General features: G+C 36.5%; 1 long non-coding RNA gene across 1 annotated transcript; it reads right to left on the reverse strand.

Annotated features, from left to right (window-relative positions):
* Positions 1-15,903: 15,903 nt before the first annotated feature.
* On the reverse strand, positions 15,904-16,324 carry LOC111599608. The gene is made up of 2 exons (XR_002751440.2): positions 16,132-16,324; positions 15,904-16,046 (listed from the first exon to the last, which is right to left on the reverse strand). It is a non-coding gene; the product is annotated as an uncharacterized LOC111599608 (long non-coding RNA).
* Positions 16,325-20,272: the final 3,948 nt, after the last annotated feature.

Here is a 20,272-nt window from a genome sequence, read left to right on the forward strand (position 1 = left end):
CAAAACTGTTGCTTCCACTCGGTGATATTTTCGCTGCATTTCGCTGCATATTTGCACAAAGCTTCGATTCATGTTGGCACGTGCCAAGAGTCTGGGTCCGGTCATAAAAATATTGCCAGTGAAGCAAAGCCGGAAAACTTTGCGCAACGCGTCCGGTGGCGTATGCGTAATGTGAGACGTTCTCCAAGCCGAGTGTCGGTCACTTGAGCCACTCAAAGGGGCTCACTGGCGACCCAGGCAGCCAGAACGTCGGCAGCGCCAGCCGCAATTTGATGTGGTTGAGCGCCAGTTTTACTTAATGGGGTTTGTCTTGCTTGAGTCTCTCTCGCACACGTATTTACACCCAGCAACTGTGAACAGATATACATACATGAATATATACATATATATATATATACATACATATATAAATAGATATGTATATCTTATGTGTGGTGCCCGATAAATGCCTGTGCTTTAGTTTAGTTTGTGTAGTTGTGGTGCCGCAGCTGCGACTGCTTTAAGCCCCAACCAGGTAGCTGCCTGTTTATATTGTTGCAAAATATCATTATGAAATTTGAGAGGGTGAGAGAAAGAGAGAGGGAGAGCGTGAGAGAGAGAACGTCAAATTATAGCGCCCTTTGTTAACCCAGACAATTGAGTATCTCTTAGTGGGTGCCACCTACACATGTGGACTAATGTGAATAAATTTGTTTGGGTCTGCCGAAAATATAATACGAAAGGCTTATTTACATTGTTTACTTTTTGATACCAAGTAATTTGCAAGGGAACGAGATTTGTATTATTATTAATTTTGTAACCATATGATTTATACATTTCATGATGATTTGTCATATTTATATATGAATGTGTAGCATTTTATTTTAATAATTAAAAATATTGTTGAGTTTTGAGCATTGAATGCGTATGCTGAGCATATGGGCTTAAAGCACACCATATCATTCTATATTAAATCGAGCCTCATCTCAGGTCACTGTAGTTAAGTCTTCCACGTTGAATTTTATTGCAAATCTGTGCCTGCCTGCTCCGGTGCTTACAGTTCATCACGTCCATCCTTAGCGAAGGTGGCTCGAAAATCGATGGGGCTAACGACATCAAAGAAACGTTAAAACAAAGCTCAGCCAACATTAAATTAAGAATATTTTATAATGAGTGCATTTTTATGTTGGCCATTAAATTGTATAATTTTCTGAAGATTTATGCTTAGGACTTCTTGGGCTGTGACCTATACCTTTTGCGTGGGCAATCAAGGCGGCATACCCGAAAGTTGTGTCAAATATTTATTTAATAAACAAAGTGGCATTAAGTAGCAACAAAAGCTGGCAACAAACTTGGCCCTACTTGGTGCGCAAATTTAATAAAAAAGTTAAAATACTGAATAAAAGACTACGACTTCCGTAGCCGAACTTTCCTATACCCTGATCCCATCGAAAACGGCAATGTAGGGTATATTGGGCTTGTGAACATGTATGTGACGGACAGAAGAAGGTGTCGCAGAACCCGTAGAGTAAATATACTCTTGATTTGAACGACAAGCTGAGTCAATTTTCATTTTTTAATTTAGGAAAATTAGTTTCCTTTGTAGGTTCTGCATACTCCGCATTCTCTTGCCCCTCGAAAATTCCCAGAAAACTTATTTAAAATACTAGAGACATGTGCTTTGGCAAATATACACATACGAATGTCATTATCACGCTCTGATAATTTCATTAAGAATGTTATTTAACAATTAAGTTCTTATAGTAAGCGCGGGCTTAGGCATGCTTGTGTATATGTGTGTGCTTGTTTTGTTTGCTATGAATGTATACAAGAAATGTAATGACTGGAATATCAGCTCTCATAGTTCAGGGTATCTCTTAGTCGTTAAATTCTCACTAGAGACTTACATGATTTCGGATGAAACTTTTTTACAGACAGCAGGGAATACTGGAATTGACGAATAGAAAAGTGAAAAGAAGCAAGTATTACTTGAGCATTAATTTGCCAATTCTAAGCAGCACACGTTACTTATACGCCCCATTTAACAATCTGTGTGTCTGCTGTGTAAACTCTTTTCAATGCCTGAGCAAACGCATCAAACTTGGCTCAGCTGCTTGTCGATTAAATGGCCTAAAAATAGGCAACAAAGCGACGCACAAGTTGCATTTAAGTGGCTCGGCTTAAGCGTTTAATCATCGACATTAAAAGCAACTGCTTGTCTGCCTAACGTTGTAGCTAAAGTTGCTCGCATTGTTTGGCAGCTTTGTTACTCAAAAAAGCCGCCAGCAATTTGTTGTTATCGTGCCAGGAATGCCTTCTATTTATGTGGAGACCTACAGGCAATTGGCTCGGTTGGCAGTGAGTATTTAGCGGTAAACTAAATATTTGCATATTTGTTGAGATTTTGCCTTTATCATAACAAAAATAATATCAGAGCAGCTCGTCAGCATTCTTCATTGTAGCTGCTATACAAGCAAATGCTTCACTCTCGTTAAGAGCATGCCGAACTTCTAGCAGGGCAAATGCCTTGTTAAACTTTCAAGCGAAATGTATGAACATATGAATATACATTCTGCCTACCGGCTTTAATATTAAATTACTTTTAGTTTTGTTCTTAATAAAATGAATAAAACATGTATATAATAATATATATGTGGCCGGTTTTTCATTAAATTGGGTACATTATTTCTCTTGCAAATGCTTAATAATTCTCAAAAATATTTATACTAATTTAATAACCTGCTTTTTAATACCCTTATGCGCTTTTATATATATACTATATTATTTATAAATAGACAGCTAAATTTTCCGTTCAAACTTAAAGACTTAAAAGTTTTTGATAACATTCGGCTGGGCATAATATGAAAATTGGAAATTTTATATACAATAAATCATATCGTTTGAGGTCGTAAAGCTAGTCAAGCTTTGGCGGCTTTTGATTTATTCGCACTAAGTGAAAATATATCAAAATATATTGTGAGTCATTGTCAAACTAATATTGTAGTTTCTTTTGAAATATTTAAGGCATTTGTGAGTGGAGTTGACATATTCCTCACTAGCCATCGGCAGCTTCACTATATACCAATAAAGAATTGAGCAACAGATATATATATTGAGCAGATATATGGGAAAACAATAATTTTTGATTATTATAAGTATTATTTTAATTATATTTTTGTAACTGTTTACATAAGTTTTAAGTGCACTCAGCTCGGATCACAATTCTTATTTAATTAAGTTCAATGTGTATTTTAGGAAAATACGAGATTTTAATTATCTGCATTGACAAGACGCAAAATAAAAGCCAAGCCAAAGAAATTGATTTCAATTTCAATAACCAGAAGCTACATCATTAAAATGAGGATAGCATCGAAACAATGGAAAACAGATACCTTCAGTACCTTCATTTGCATGAAGTTGATTCATGAAAACACACCCACACACACAGACACACACGTGTATATGCTTGTGTCTTATGTGTCAGTCGCAGTCTAAGCTAAGCGAAGCAGGCAAATCCCCAGGCACAGATACAATAGCGCGCACGAAAGACGGGCGAAGCTAAAAAATTTATTCTTAATGGAATATGTATTCAATTAAAAAATTACAAAAGAAACGACGAAAAAAATATGGAGGGAATGAGTCTAACAGAGAAATGCAACAAACAAAAGCTGATAAGTTAAGTTTCAAGAAAAAGTTATGGTTTATTAAAGTGATAGTAATAAGAAACTCGACTATCTATGACAAATATTAAGATCCAACTGTTTATATAAGAGCCATATACACTCTACATTAATAACTGTTCAGTTGAAGTTCAGTTCCTTGTAGTTGGCATGGGAGACGCATTCCATTCGTACGCCGTACGTGTGCCCAATTTTCAGCTGGCAATTTGAACATTTACTTGGAAGTTGGCTATAAAAACGCAGTCCCAAAATAGTCACTCCAACACATACGACATAAAAACAAAAACGTGAAAAAATTGAGGTCTTATTAAAGTGAAAAATAAAGCAAACAATATATAAACATTTATTCTGGCGTTTACATATCCTAACAAAAATATTTGATGGGAAACCGTCTGATGCTCTTTAAGGCAAATGTGGCAAAAGTGGATACATACTTGTACTGAAACCAGACAAACTACAAAAACAAATATAAACAAAACATATTTGGTCATATAAATACTTCATTAATTTGATGCCGTTATATGCTTCAAATGAAAAGTATAATACCCTATGCAAGGGTATTAATGCTTTTTATTAACTTCCTTTATGTGCACTATGAAAATATCGCAGGTCAATTTTGTACGATTTTCGTATGAATATTGCAGCTACATATATAAAGATTGGTAATATTGCACAAGCCTTGCCTGAATGTCGATGCAGGTATTAATATTTTATAACAGTTCGTTTGCAGCTTTAAGGAATTTACTGCTTGAAAAGCAAATTAATGATACTTATATGAGTATGCCCCAAGATAAGCCGTAGTCAAAGAAAAGCTGATTGAGGGGAAAAGTACAGCAATTTATGAGCTCGTAATTACAGCTTAAAAGTGCGAAATAGATTCGATGTTTAAATGAAGACAAACCTAAGCAGACTCACTCTAACTAAGCTCTAATTGCCTTTAACTTTGGTATCGAGGCTTACTTTAAGTCATATTTGTCTTAAAGGCCCTTGACAATATGGGTCCGCCGGCCGGCCAATTTGGTCAGTTTTCGGTATGAAATTTATGGGGCGAGTTTATGTACTTTGGCTACTATTCTGTTTCTTGTCATGTGGGAGATACCAAATTTTATAGCCTATGTAACTGAGCTATAAATTTAAAAGCGAAACATTTTATAACCGAAATTTTTGCTCCAGCTGCATTAAGGTTCTTTAGATATAAGTATTTTTCTCTAGTGGCTCAATGAAACGAGCCGTTCCTTAAGATTTTCCTTTTAATTTGTTAGCTAATGCTTAAGTGCCAATTCCTGAAATCGATATCAGGGTGATTGGCATTCCAGCAATTGATATTTGATTAGCTGTGACAAATCATGACTGGCCGAACTGTCAGTAAGAGGCGATGGCCATGCTATGATATTGCTCTTAAAATAGGAAAGTAAATGTGACAAACGCTTCGCACTCGTCTGCTATAATAATGTTAGTAGAATTTATAATGTTTGCTAAGTCCAGGCTATGACACTGCACTTTGGCCAACTAGCCCAGAGGCCATAAATAATAATGACTCATTCGCCTTCAACGTAATTGCGTTCAGCTAAGAAGAACATCGTACAATGGCTTGAAAGACTAACTGAATAAGTTGGTATAAAGCTTATACAGTAAGTCGTTTGAAAGTTTGGCTTAATTTATATTAATTAATTATATTCAAATATTAATAATATTAATTTCAAATATATATAATATTAAAAATACTTAAATGGTTTTATTTTCATTTCATAAAATTTATATATTATAACATTAACTTTAAGTCAAATCGAATCGAACTCAAAACAAATTTTATGAAATGTAGAAAAGTTGATTATTATTTTAATTACTTTTCTCCTTATTTGTTCACTAAATAAATTGAATATTTATCCCAAAGGCACATACTTATAGAATGAATACTCATTGAAGCATGTCCGTCCGTCATATCAATGATTTTAAATGTCATCCAAACAAAATGGCGCAGAATAACAATAAATAAATTGATATTCATTTATTTAGATTTGTATTTATATTTTTATTTATGCGCACAAATTTTGGGTAAATGCAGTTAAACTGCTATTTAAATATTCGATTTGTTGTTGTAACATCGTTAATTTTAATACATTTTTTTCGTTAATTTCTGCCATTGCCAGGTTCATTGAAATTTCATAATTGAAAATTAATATGCCAACAAACAAGCATTGCGTAAAATGGAAATGGAAGCGCTTGCAGCTTTCCCTGTACTGCGGCTACTGTAAGCACTGCAGCCGCTCTTCATTATGCGGTTCAGCGAAAATGTACTTAACAGCTACAATCCTTGCATAAGCAAACACACACAGCCCGTAATCAGCAACAGATTTTAATAATCTTTTATGACGCACATGAAAATGTTCATTGTTGATTTTACCAATTGAGCCGGCTTGAACAAGATTCAAGTAGTAAAATGCGGCAAATTAAAATCTGAACAGATCTATGCAGGTAAGCCAAGGTGTGTGCGCGCATGTGTGGCTATTAAAATAAACAGTGACAGTGACAGTGTGCTCCATTGTTGTATTCTCCAGGTGTATTACTGTTTCAAGCAGTAATGTGATTTCAAGTTTTGGAGAATTCATTTTCGTTCTTTTCACAAAACTCCAAGATTTACAGTGAGCCCTCTGCTGCTGTTATCCATATGCAAATGCTGAAGTTCGAATCGGCGGAGGCGACCGTGAATACAAATGTGAACAGAACATTAATAACAAAACATTAAAATGTATTTACCCTGCGTACAGAGAGTTGGAAATAAATACTGGCAGAAAAAAGAATAAGGCTTGGCTGCATACATAATATCCTGCATGCATGATCCCAACAATAATTTAGCTGATAGCAGCAGTTATTTTACATCTTGCTTATTCTGTGCATATTGTTATTAAAGCTGCTGCTGTTGTTGTCGTTATTGTTGTTCCTGTTTGTCGCTATGGCTGCTGACACTGCGCTTGAAATTAAAAGCCAATATGCGGCAGAAAAATCCGCCAACGTGGCAGACTCCTGCAGAGGTTTCTGGTGACAGTAAAGACTGAGAAAAGAGACACCTACACACACCCACACATACCTTTATACGCAACAGCAACATTATTGTATCGCAACAATGTGTAACATGCCTGGGTTAGCATGAACTGAAGCAGTAGCAGAGGCGGCAACAGCGCAGTAGACGGGCTGTGGAACTGCCTTTGATTGCCGTTTGCCACTTGATACGCAGAGTCTTTTCCCTTTGTCGTTGTGGCAAGTGTGTGCTGAAGTTCCCACGGGCTTTCGTCTCTTGTTTACCAATATCCTGCCACATATAGCCAGCTACTCACTCTGCGCTAGTTCACAGTTCAAAGAGGCACGCAATCCACACCGACCCAGGTATTGTTAAAGCGACTATTTCTATGTCTATATATATCTAATATTATCTTATTATCTATACATTTATGCTGGTGCCGTGCCACACTAGTTGCATTGCGTTATAAATAAACATGTCCTTTGTGAGCGCCTGTGCTACTTCTTGCTGCAGTTAGCATGATGTTAATGTGTGGGTGAATTCAATTTGCTTGAGTGTTAAGGTCATACATAAGACAATTCAACGCAAATTATTGAAGCGATATAAATAAAATGAACGTAAATAAATCTTCTATATGATTGATCATGGGTTTGATATTGTTTGAGTCTGAGTTGAATATTTTAAAATATGAATTATATTTGCTTTATTCAAATAATTATTTTAATAAATATAAAAATGCTTAGGGGTATCAGCTTTATTTGTCTTCTTGATTTATTTGCCCCTAGACGTCAGCTTTAATTCGAACTAAATGCGACCTTGAGTTTTGCGCCTTCTTCAACTCTGTTAAGATCAAGTTACGGATACATAATCAAATATATATATGCTTGTAATTTGCAAATGCAATAAGTTCAATACCCTAGCTTGCTATGAATAAATTACTCTGATTACTTAGCATCTACCCAGACTCTGCCCCGCAAAGCCCAATTAACGCGCTTTCCATCCAACGTCAGGTAATTTTCAGCACAAAGCAAGCAAAGCGAGAGAGAGAGAGAGCCGTAAGCACTGCTGGCATTGTTGAAGCCAGCAGCTGCCTGACAGTCGCAAATTTATGGCCAGGCGTGAGTCAAAGCCAGCGCCAATAGTCTGGGGCAACGCCTGTGGCTTGCCTGCCGTGCATACCCTACACATGATGGCTTATGCATATATATATATATATATATATATATATATATATATATATATATATATATATATATATATATATATATATATATATATATATATATATATCAGGTAACTAATTGGAAATTTGAAAATATGTTTATTATAAATTCTGTATTTCAGTCTCTTTTCCTAAGTAAACATTAATATATAAAAAAATTTGATATTTTAATATTTTTTATATATCATAAAATAAAAAGTTTCCAATTTCATAAATTTCCTATATTCTTGCAGTCAGATTTGTGCATTATATTTTGTTAAAAGAATTTAGTTACTCTACAGAGTATTCGTAGGCTTGAAACGAATCATTCGCTTGGGGCCATCATGTTTTTCAATGTGAAACGAAATTTTAGTAAAATTTTGGAACGGCAGCAGCTGTCTAATACATTAATGTCTTGCGTATCATGAGCTGCTTTCACGTAGGGATTAATTATACTTTGCACTGGCTTTAAGCCGACCTTTAAGGTGCCACACAAGCAAATGCTCATGTTGTTGCATGATTGACAACTAAAAACACGACGCTTCATTGTGTGTCATGCCATGGGAAAAATGTCAATGTTGTACTTTTATTGCTTCAGCGAAATCAAGAATCGGGTTTCGTCAACTGTCTACTGTCTACTGTCTACTGTCTTCGGTTAAGAGACATTAATGGAATGCCATCAAGCATTTGCATATGCTTGACAGCGATAACATTGAGCAAAGAGTCTCTCTGTGTGAGTGTGTGGGCCTATGCGTATTCATTTTCATAATTGTGCATGCCAGCACAGCGTGCCACATGGTGCAGTTTAGCAGGCACAGGAGCAAATCAAATCACAAAGGCTCCCACTTATGTAAATGTCTCCATGACAACAGCGATGACGCCAACCCACAGCTTGGAAAAAGCCTTGAGGCGCGACAGCTGCTTGGTATGGGCATGGAATATGTATGTGCCGCTTGCATTCGAGCTCAACGTTAACTTCTCTATAAAGACGAATGTAATTTAAATTGCACAAAAACACAAGGTTGGATGAGATGAGAGATATGGAAGTCTCAGAGAAAATAAACTGAAAAAAAAAAAAAAAAAACAAAGTTAAAGCGAGGCAGAGCACACTGCGGAGAGGAATGGACTCGACAAAAATTATTGATTGAAGTCAGAAAGCAAGTGGATTGATAAAACATATATATGTACAATATATTCAGATATGTAAGTAAACGAAAAGCATAACCTATATAGAACTTTATATATAAAATACATTTCGTAGCCCATTGCTTCAGTTATTATCTCTGTAATAATTAAAATTGTTTCCTAAATTTTAATTTCAATGAAATCAGAACAAAGGCATACAATTACCAGCCAGCTCCTGTCTCCAACAGGTTGAGTTCCTCAAAAACTTTAATTTGATTTTGATTTGACGAAACAAACCACAATTTATTTAGTTACTAATTGCTTCAGATGGAAATATAATTGTGATAAGCTCTCATAATTATTAAAATATCTCTTTATTGTCGTTATGATTTGAGGCAGCTGGTAATAAGACTTAAAATGAAATATTTTAACAAAAGCTTGGAAAATACAGAATAGAAAAAAAAAACATTTTAACTTAAATAATCACTTCGTATTGCATGTATGCATTTAATTTAATTTTGTTCTTCACATATATATTTTATTCTAAATGAAAATTAACGTTAAGCCTAAGGTAAAGCGAGCTAGATTTGTTAATGTTCACTTTTTGTTCAAATTTTTAATATTTTAATGCCCTTCCATTAATTTCTAAACACTTTAGACTGAACATTTGCTATTGTTGAGAGCAAATAATACAACTGTTTGTTTATTTTATATATCGCAAAAAAAATCATTCAATCCTTAGGTTGCGCCTAACAATTAAGGAAAAAGCTTTTTCTATTCATTCAGCATGCTCCAGTTATTTATCACAAAGAGAGGGAAAGCGAGAGGGAGAAGAGATAGAGAGAGAGAGAAGGAGGTGATTGTATTTGTACGTTAGCCATTGAAACACAGCATTTAACATAGAAATGTTCTATTCCAAATACCAATGAAATACAATCGGGATACAGTGGAGCCAAATCTAAGACGCATCTGTGGCAAGACACCAACGTGACATGCTTGAGTTGCCTCAGGGTCAGGGTGCCATTGTGAACAGGCAAAGCAAAGCCAGTTTTGTGTAAATTATTTTCGGCTCAACTTTAAAGCACACAATCACAGGCTAATGCATTCGACACACAGCTGTCTCGGTGGCAGCTCATGTGTGTTAGTGTTGGTATGTGTGTGTGTGTGTATGTGTCTGTCTGTTGGCTAACATTTACTATCACATTCAATTCTTTCAAGCGACGCTATTAAGGTCAAGTAGCCATGTGAGCGTGCGTTTGTTATTCCTTTCAGCTAGCTTTAAACAGGTCTTTAAAAAGGACTTTTTACAGTATTAGCAGTGCAGACAGACCTGCCACATAAACTCACACACAGCACAGCCCAGCCCAGCCAACCAGCCAGTCAGACAGTTGTCATTAGCATACTTGAGCAATTGCTGGCAACAAAGCAGCGTGCACTTAATTGTGCCTGGCCATCAACGTGCTAGCACTTGATGAAGGCTTACAGCAGCCCACATTCACGGACCCATTCACACACATAGATGACAGTAAAATAAGCAAAGCCTGACACCCACAAGGACACATAGGAAGCGCTTTAAATGTTTCATGGCTCTGCTGAGCAGCCGCTGTGGCAAGCTAAAACAATGGCCAACAATTTCCACTAGCAACGCGTTTAAATTGCAAATGAAATCTTTAAATATGCATATGGCATGGTCAAGTGGTCAAATGCTTAGTTCGGACATAGAATTTTCATTTAATGAAGTTTTTGCCCCCGACTGGTTTGCAATGTGGCAAATGTATCCATTAAGAATGAGATCGCATTGTTGCCAACTCATTTGCCATTATTGATTTGCAGTGTGTGAATTGAAGTGAAACTCTTGCATACACTGAAAAATTCAATACGCTCAATGAAGCAAACGACTTTTATATGGTCTGTAACAAACAATTTCATTTACATAAATCACTCATACGTCAAGGTGTGCGTACACCAAGCACTGAGCGTAGCAACTGCTGCAGGCAGCTAGCTGTGACTGCCGCTGCCGTTGTGGCTGAGACTGAGGCTGCTCCCTGGCAGCCATTCTGACGGCAACACGCAACAGCATGACATGAACTAAATTATGATTTATGAACGCGCAGAATACTGGCGTGCAGCATCCGAGAATGCCAGCTAAATAAGCTAGCACCAGTTGGCTCGAACTAAGACTGGATTTGAAAGTTAGCAGATGGTTTCCAGCTGCAGCTTGCCTATAGCTGATAAGCATCAGCAACAGCAAATCCTGCGAGCATACCAACGAAAAGCCAATGGGATAAGCCCCAAGCAAACACTGAGCTGATCGATCTAAAAGCTTGAAATCATGCCGATGCTCTAAGTCGTTTCGAAATATATTTTTTAGGCTACAAAGCATTTATTTTTATGCGACAATAACAATTAATATAATGAGTCATTTGTGTAGCTCATCCACAAAGCACAGACCCAGTTCTGACCCTGTTACCCGACACGTCCGGCACAGCAGTTCCAGCTCGTTTATAATTCGTTTTGTAGGCTGCCGTTGAGGCACGTGACCGGAGCACGGCACCCGGCGCTGACAGAGGTCTTGCCCTGCAGGCCCAAAAAATACATGTAATATATATATATATATATATTTACACAGTTTTTAATACGCTCTAATATCCATTAAATAAGTGCCAGAAAGCATAATAGATTTCTTTACTGGCCGTGGCAGAGTGTTTCCCTGTAGAATAACTTTTGAGGTTTATCTCTGTTAATTTGCTGGTTTTCTCGATTTCTGCTATAAACAAGTTTGGTTATAGATGAACGAATAAAACTCAACTCCTCTTACTTTGTAATTGAGCATAAATAGTTTAGTCCAGATCTGAGATAATATATTATAATTATAATAAAAAATAATACAAATATATTTTATAATCGAAATCAATTTATAGAGTATCTCTGGACCTAGCACTTTATGCAATAAGAATCGTATTTATTTTTTGAGCAACACTGGACAGGAGATCGAAAAAGTTTTAAGCTTGTGCCGGCGAGGCGAAGGCTTATGTTTGCCGTTGGTTCTGATTCGGGTTCAGTTCAGTTGGCGCCAGGCCAGTATTAATTTAATGTGAAAACTTTAATGAGTATGTAAATATTTATTGTTGTGCAATTTGTGAACTCCACGTGCTATGTTGGGGACAAGTTTTTGAACAGTTTCTGTGTGCGAGCAGTGTTCATATTTAATGAAGCCTGGCCGGGCAATTTGCCTATTTGCCAATTTGGGCAAGTGTTAATTGTTGACACATAAGTTTGATTAATGCTTGAATGTCTACAACAATTTTCAGTTGAAATTTGCATGTCAATTGCAAATGACTCGTACGACAGCTGACGGACCGCCGGACCGTGCAAATAAGGCCCAAAATACATTTTAAAGTGAACGAGAAATACCACATTTAGCAGCCACAAAAGTGCCGTTGCTGCCGAAAGGGACAAAGGAGGACAATTTGGGATTTTATTTTAGTTGAATTTACAATAAAAGGTAAACTCGTCTGCCAGCAACTGTTGGTCAAAGATAAACAACCAGCCGCAGAGCGACCGACAGGCAACTTGCGACAAAACAACAAAAGCCACAACCATCAAACAATGGTCAACGAGTTGCACAATACTACAATACTCAGATGCAGACTTGAACCTGCTGTAGTAACTTATTGTTTATCATTATCTCACGTTTCAGTCCAGGTAAATACCCGAATATCTCATGCCACTGCCAATGACGGCTACAAAGGTCGAGACCGGCACACACATCGTCCATCGCCCAATCCTCCTCCTTGCTCGACATTCAATTGCCAACGTTTCCGTGCCGAGTATGTGGTAAGCAGTTTGTAATTGAGTGAACCGACACAACATGTATTCAAGTTGAATGCCACAATGTTGAGGAAAGAACATGGCAGCTGCATTTGCATGACCACAGTTCAATTTCGAAAGAGCAAATGCTGCTACAAAAGCCTCATAGGTACACAAGAAAATTGTTTTGGTTTAACGGCAGGGGCGGGGACGGAGGAAGTCGCATTCTAAGTGGTCTCAGGGTCGGTGCTACCAACAGTTAAATTTGTTTTACCTCTTTTGAACGCCCGTACTAGGTGTAACGTGTAAACATGCAAGTGTGTGAGTAAAGATAGCTATCATGATAGGAAAACACATTATTTCTAAGCAGCTCGTTCTTTTCAGACTATCCGAGTACTTTCAGTCGCCAACTTTAAGGATTTCAGTATTTAAACATTATCTATGTGTCTGGCAACAGCTTAAGCAATAATTGCTGCATGCAGAAGTGAAACTGCAAAAGTCTTTGCCGCAGAGAGCTTCATTTGGGCGCATTTGGCTAGCCCCGTTTACACACTCACTTGCCACAACTAAAACTGACAAGCACTTTAAAACTTTTGCGGAAGCTGCATAAGCTGACAAACTTGCTTTATCCTGCTACTATTTATGTGATCCCAGCAGTGGGCATTATAAGTATTCTTTTTTAAGACAACTTCATCACACTAACGAAAACGAGTTTCAAATGAGCAATAAACTAAATAATACAAACATTGGATAACTAAATCAATTTATATTAATTGGAATTCTCTCTTAAGGCTAGAATTGACTAACAGACAGGCAGAGCTTAGTTAAACTGCCAACAGAATACCCATACTAAAAGCATAGTTCAATTTAAAATTAAGATATTTATTAAATAATAACTAATATTTTAAGTCTTTGAGCGACTTTCTTACAACTTACTCTAGTTGACAATGAATTTCTGTATACAATTTTCCCGCAACAATGGCTAAGCTGTAAACAAAGAAATTGTGTACAGTTGAACAGAAGTTTGATTGAAGTTGTTGAGCTCATTCAGAGATCGAACGATAGAACTTAGTCAGCCATGAACGCATGAACTTATTCATCAGATTTAAATTGAGCTTGATTTTCCTATTGTTGCATATTAAAGAACCGCATATTATTTACATATTAATAAAAAGTGTCCGAATTTATTACAATATTTTTGTAAACAACTCAATTAATTTGCTCCGAAAAACATATATGTGTTTCATAGTTAACAATGTTTGCTTTATGTCACTTTTTTGTCAGCTAATTGCTTTTGTGTACATGTCATTAATATACACATGCAAAAACTCATTTGCCCTGTCGAAAGGGCATGTTGATGTTGTACAATGTTTGGATTTGTTCATACCGACTTGTGCTTAAACTATATACTCCTCAGCTCAAAAACTAATCGATTTCCGATCTCTACTCTACAGATACAACCCCACATTATATTGTGCACCTATTAGGGGCCATGGCCATGGCAAGCATGGCACAGTTAGTTGAGCCCAACTGCAGCCATCTTTTGTGTTTTTGCTTACAACATTGGCAGGTCAGCCTGACTGTGGCCCGGAAATCACATGCATCTACAAATTTACAACTGGAAATCGCCATATATTTAGTAATGTGTATATCCCGATGTAATTTAGCTGTGGAAATGGCCTGAAATTACAAATTACGAGTGACATGGCCAAGGCAGTTAGCATACATTTGCGACGAGAAGGCTTTGCCAAATGAGATACACACCTGTGGGTGGTTATCAAACGTAGTTTATACATATTCACACACAGTCATTTGCACAACGTTGATTGCCTGTTAAATGTAAATGCAAAAGTTTTAGCTGAAGTCATAAAACAGAAAGCGAGTCGCTGGAATTGTCGACACTGCAGCGGATTCCATATATCCCAGTTATAAAAGCGCGAGGGAGCATACTTAACCATATTTATACACTGTGGGTGCACAAAATTAAGCCAGGTCATTATAATCGCTGCCTGCGCAGAGTTATATCAAACAGCGTATACGTAACAAAGTTAGATTTATTCGTGTGCATTTTATGGGATTCTTGTGATCTTACTTGTCACGTTTTGAATCGGTGGCTCAACATTGCGCGAAAGACCAGGACATTATTGTAAACACAATACATTTAATTAGTATTCGCAAGCGGAAAAGAATGCAATACCCAAAGAACTCACACTGTTCGAAATTAAATAAGAGAAAGTCAGTGCAACACAATAGAAAATTGAGGTTTGCTCGATTTATGGATGCTCTTTAGCCGTGAAAAGATTGTAATTATAATATATATAGTGAAAGATATTTTTATTTAATTATAAATTATTTAATTATCTTACCGTGATGGAATAGAAAACTAGGAATGCAGACCAACATTGTGTTTGCACTTCAGAAGAATTATATTATGAATATGAACCAAGCCGTTTGAAGCGATAAACTAAGTTAGTTTAACTTAAGTCACAATATATTTAATTTTTAGTTATTACAGAACTCATTTTATTTTATCTCAAGGGAAGCTAGCTGGTTTATATATCAGCCGGAAGTTAAAATTCTTTTTTAATAAATACTGCAAGTAAAGAAAATTAAAAAAAAAATGTTATAAAAAACTAAATGTATTTTTGTCTATAAATTGTGTGAAATATTCAAAGAATTATTCAGTGTGAGCCGTGCTACTTGCTGCTTGCTAAATTTATTGACTTATTGAAGCAAATAAATGTTCATGTTTAATGTTTATTAAGCTACACAGACATGGGTGTGCGTTTGTATGCGTGTGTTAAAGTGATTGCAATAATATTTTTCGTATGCAACAAAATTGGTTTGTAAAAGCGCCACAGAAGGAAAACACATTTCGGCTAACAAATTCTAATTGCAATATGCCAGCTTTTATTATTGTGAACATTATCGAACTGTCAATTTAATTTGAAATTGGCCTATGTTTCTGTGTGTGCATCAAATAGGTAATTAGAAATGGACAAGCTCGCCGAGGCATTTGCAATTCAATTGTTCCATGCGACGAGCTTAATTTAATTTGCAATTGATTTTCTGATTGTCCTTTGTACATGTCATTTAATAATGTTGTGTTGGCTTTAAGCAGAAATCAAATTAACCACAGTTGATAAATGAACTCATCCCTGCTGCTCAGAATCAAAATTTCTAGGAATGATTACGCTTTATTTCATTTATGACAGATGCAATCAAATGGACACTAAAGCAGAGGATAATAAATGGAAATTAAAATTTGTTTTAGTGGATTAAACTTTAAGAATAGTAAAGATTATTATATTACTCACATGCGATGTTCATTAGCAAGCTTAAATGCTTCAGTATAAATGTTCCCAGAAAGTTAGGGATTTACTTCTCAACTAATTCACACTGCAGCTTGATAGGCCTTAGGATCTGGCCATGGGAATAGTCTCAGTTGTTAATCGAACTGTCGTAGAAAGCCTGCTGCTATCAGAGTATCTGCTGAAAAGTGCAAAGACCAAAATGCATTGAACGCTGAATGCTCACCTTTCGGAAACTGCCAGCGAAGGGCAATTGCAAATTTGTCAAGAGCACGAAAAAAGTGGGAGCAAAAAATGAAAAAGAGAATGACACAAAAAGCTGACTATGAAATGTATAATATATGTATACATACGTTGATGTCACGGCAACGGTAACTGCCAGCTAGCAACGTACCTGGGCTCCACGCTTTTATGCACAAATTACCTGTCACTTGTGCTTATGTGTGCGTGTTGTAGTGCAGCACAATTGCGAGCGTATGTGAGTGTGGGTGTGTGGGTGTGTATGGGTGTGTGTAAGTGCGTGCACACTGCTGCCCATTTTAGGAAAAGTTTTGAAGGTGCAAAGTGCCAACTCCTCCATAGGAGGCTTGAATGTTTTTACTACACGTACGCCAAGGTAAGAGCAGGGGGATGGCAGCCGTACCACAAATCTGCACGAGCTACACAGCCAGTTTGGGTCAAGTGAAAATTTATGGCCCACATATGCCGTGCCGTGCATTATTGTGAACTGTCTGCTCGAGTATGTATGCATCAGTTTAACAGTTCAACTACTCAACTGCTGAACTGTGCGTGCAAGCACTTAATTAAGCCACAATCATTAGAATATGAAGAGCACGACCAGCTAAGCCGCAGCAACAAAATTTCACACAATTACTTGCTAATCAAATGGGAGAAACTGCAAAGCATTTGGCCGGCCAATTAAGCTACCTTCCTCGGATTCGGCCTTGAATTGCTTCTGAATAGCACATCATCCCACTCTGCCGGCCATTAGCAATGATAAGTTGGTCATTATTACTGTTTCTGATGGCTTTGCGTGCCACTTGACAGATCGAAATATTCATTAATTAGGCTATTTCGTTTTGCTAGTACAGTAAAATAAGTTTAAATAGAAAGTTAAATTGAACATAAAAAAATTTCAATATTTGATCTCAATGCCAAATTTTTTTAAATAATTTCTTCAGAATTTTTAATTGATGCAGATTTCAAATAATATCAACAGCTTCGTCATAAAATAATATTTGAACAAAGCCGCATGAGTAAAGCACATCAAACAAAAAAAAAATAGATTTTTCATATTTCAGCTTAAAATCTGTTCATTGAGCTATTTTTTATATATTTTGTTATGCCCCATAGCTATTGAACTCATGCTTTTCAAAGAACTTCGACGGTTATTGAAAAATATGCGTTTTAATCAAATTTCGCTTGAAAATGATAAAGAAAAAGAAAAAAGAGTTGGCCTCGGGGTACGCGTTGAGTGTGGAAAAGTTTTAACTTTGCATACAATGCAGTTACATACAATACATATATATAATTCAATTAAAAAGTTCCCTGTGTAAACGAGGCACTGTCACTTCAGAATGTCAACACAATTTAATTAAACGTTGCTTATACGCCATGTAGGCAGCATAGAGAAAAAATTCTATGCTTGGCACAAAGCACAGCACAGAACAATTTGCATGTTAATTAAAGTGCATCAAAGTTTGACACATTGCAATAATAAAATAATGTCCAACATGTCTCAACTTCTCAGCAGTTTCCTGCAGGGGCAGCAGCAACAGCAGCCACACAGTATCCACTGCCAACTGGCGACCACAAAATAAATAAACGTATATGAATATTAATGACGCCCCCGACGTGCTTCGAAAAGTGTGTCGCAAATTGCGTGTCCACAACAATTTGGCCTGGCCAAATCTATTTAACACAATATATGTGTTTCTATGTGCGCCATAATCGAATCAGGAAATATGACAAAATACTTTTAATAATGTCTGCAGCAGTCTCCATTGTTCAATTAGTTTGTTATACCATATATATTTGAGATATCGCATAAAAGTCTGTATATCAAAGGTAAAAAGTTTCGGCATTAGCAAGTAAAGCTCAAGAAATTATTATTGAAGAAAATCAATGATGGCGTCAAACTTTTTGCAGCCAGCAAAATTCAAACTGCAAATGCGAATTGTCGACCATTTTATTTCTTTTGACCAATTTCGTTTTTGTCCTTGCAATTGGCATAATGAAATCTTTCTTGAGTGCAGTACCAGCAAAAATATGTTCAGCAGTTGGAAGAAGGCCAAGAATTTGTATTACCCATTGCAAATGTTTGCTTTGGGGTAGGATAGGGCGACTTATTGTGAAGGATACAAAATCTTCTTCTTTGATAAAAAACTTCTATCAGCTGAGTCGACATAGGCTTGTCTGTATGTCAACAAGTTGATCTCTTAGTATGTAAAAGAGCTATATGCATACTATACTCAAAGCCTACAATAACGGAAAAAAATTGATATAAGGCTCATAATTACAAATTTTGATTGCTTCACTGATGATCTATATTTAATTGACAAAAAATATTTCAAAATAATTAATAGTAATTAATAGTATTGGACTGTGTCTGCGTTTAGGCTATCTTTTAGTCGTTCAGTCGTAGCTTAACTTCTATTACTTACTTTGCAAGCAATTTTTAGGTAATAGCGATTATAATTGAACTTTTTAAATACTCGAGTTTCGCCTAAAGTCGCTTGGTAGTAGACATACATAGATATGAGTCAACCTCAAGCAATTTCTATTTGAAACATTATCGATTTACTGTGAGTGAGTGCACTGAACAGAGGAAAATAAGCAATCGCCAAAATCTTGTTGAATAATCGAAAAATTGCATATCAAAACTAAAACACGTCACTCACTCGTAACTGAGTGCTCTGAAATGATTTAACAGCATGGAATAGAAGCATAACTATGTGAATGTAGTCAGCCAAATGACAGGAAAAAGTTTATGACTAAGAGTAAGTTCCCAACGCACTGGAATGCCTTTTGCCATATAGCAATTGCAACATGAATTATTTGCGTGCGTTCGACTCTCAATTGGCAAACGCATCAGTGATCCGTAGTCAAATAAGGTTATAAAACATACGCATGATATATTGGCAAATGGGAAAAATGTATATTTATTTCCAGTTTTTTTTTAAGGCAAAGAGAGTCTTGAAATATACAAAAAAAATTTTTACAGACAGATTTGACTGACTTGACAAGCTTTAATTCGCTTGTTACTCAATAAATCGGATTTCAACTACACACAGTAAATTGAATTTAATTTGATGCGCCACAGGAAGCAATTATAAATGTTTGCCAGTCAAAGTAGTGGATAAACTGCCATCAATGTCAAGGACACTGCACGACACTCGACAGACGCCATTTTCCCTTATGCTGAGCAGTTATGATGCCATCTGCAGATACGCTCAAAGGCCCGTCAAAGAGCTGAGCTTATCAATAAAAAGCAAAAGGTTCGCAAAGAAACAACTGTGAGCTGACGTCGGAAGTAGTACACGACCTGATACTCTATAGTAAATAATGTGGCAATAATTTGTAAAAATATTTAGTGAAAAGTAATCGAATAATATTTATTTACAAATTGTGAGTTCGAGAAAGTCAATTTCTTATTAAATGTACACACTGTTGGAAAAGAATGTCATGCCCAGCGTATCTATTGAACGGATATAGGATATAAAAAATGTCAACGATGCATAGATAGAACCAATGACAAGTGTAAAAGGCAATGTGAGACGCATAGAAAACTTTGGCTCAACCTTATAGATATAACATATATATAATATGGTTTGATTCCCTACACAGATGGCAAATTATAGCCGTCTGCCAATTCGACAAGCGTATCGCCTACATTATATTTATTTACTGTTGCCTTGTGGACATTGAACTTTCACACTTGCCCCAGACCTGACAGCCTGACTGACCCATAGATGCGTGTGTCGACCGAATAGGGACAGACCTTCAAATTGTACGTATTGTTATTGAGAGGAATACAATTTCCTTTGCAAGGCCAATCTGACAACGCCCAAGCAGTTAGTTTGCTGATTGTGGCGCCTTCGCTTACGAAATTGACCCAAATGATAGCCGTGAAGAATGAGCTGATTGT

Source organism: Drosophila hydei, unplaced genomic scaffold, assembly GCF_003285905.1.
Source record: "Drosophila hydei strain 15085-1641.00,03,60 unplaced genomic scaffold, DhydRS2 tig00008121-arrow-pilon, whole genome shotgun sequence".
In the NCBI taxonomy this organism is placed as follows: domain Eukaryota; kingdom Metazoa; phylum Arthropoda; class Insecta; order Diptera; family Drosophilidae; genus Drosophila; species Drosophila hydei.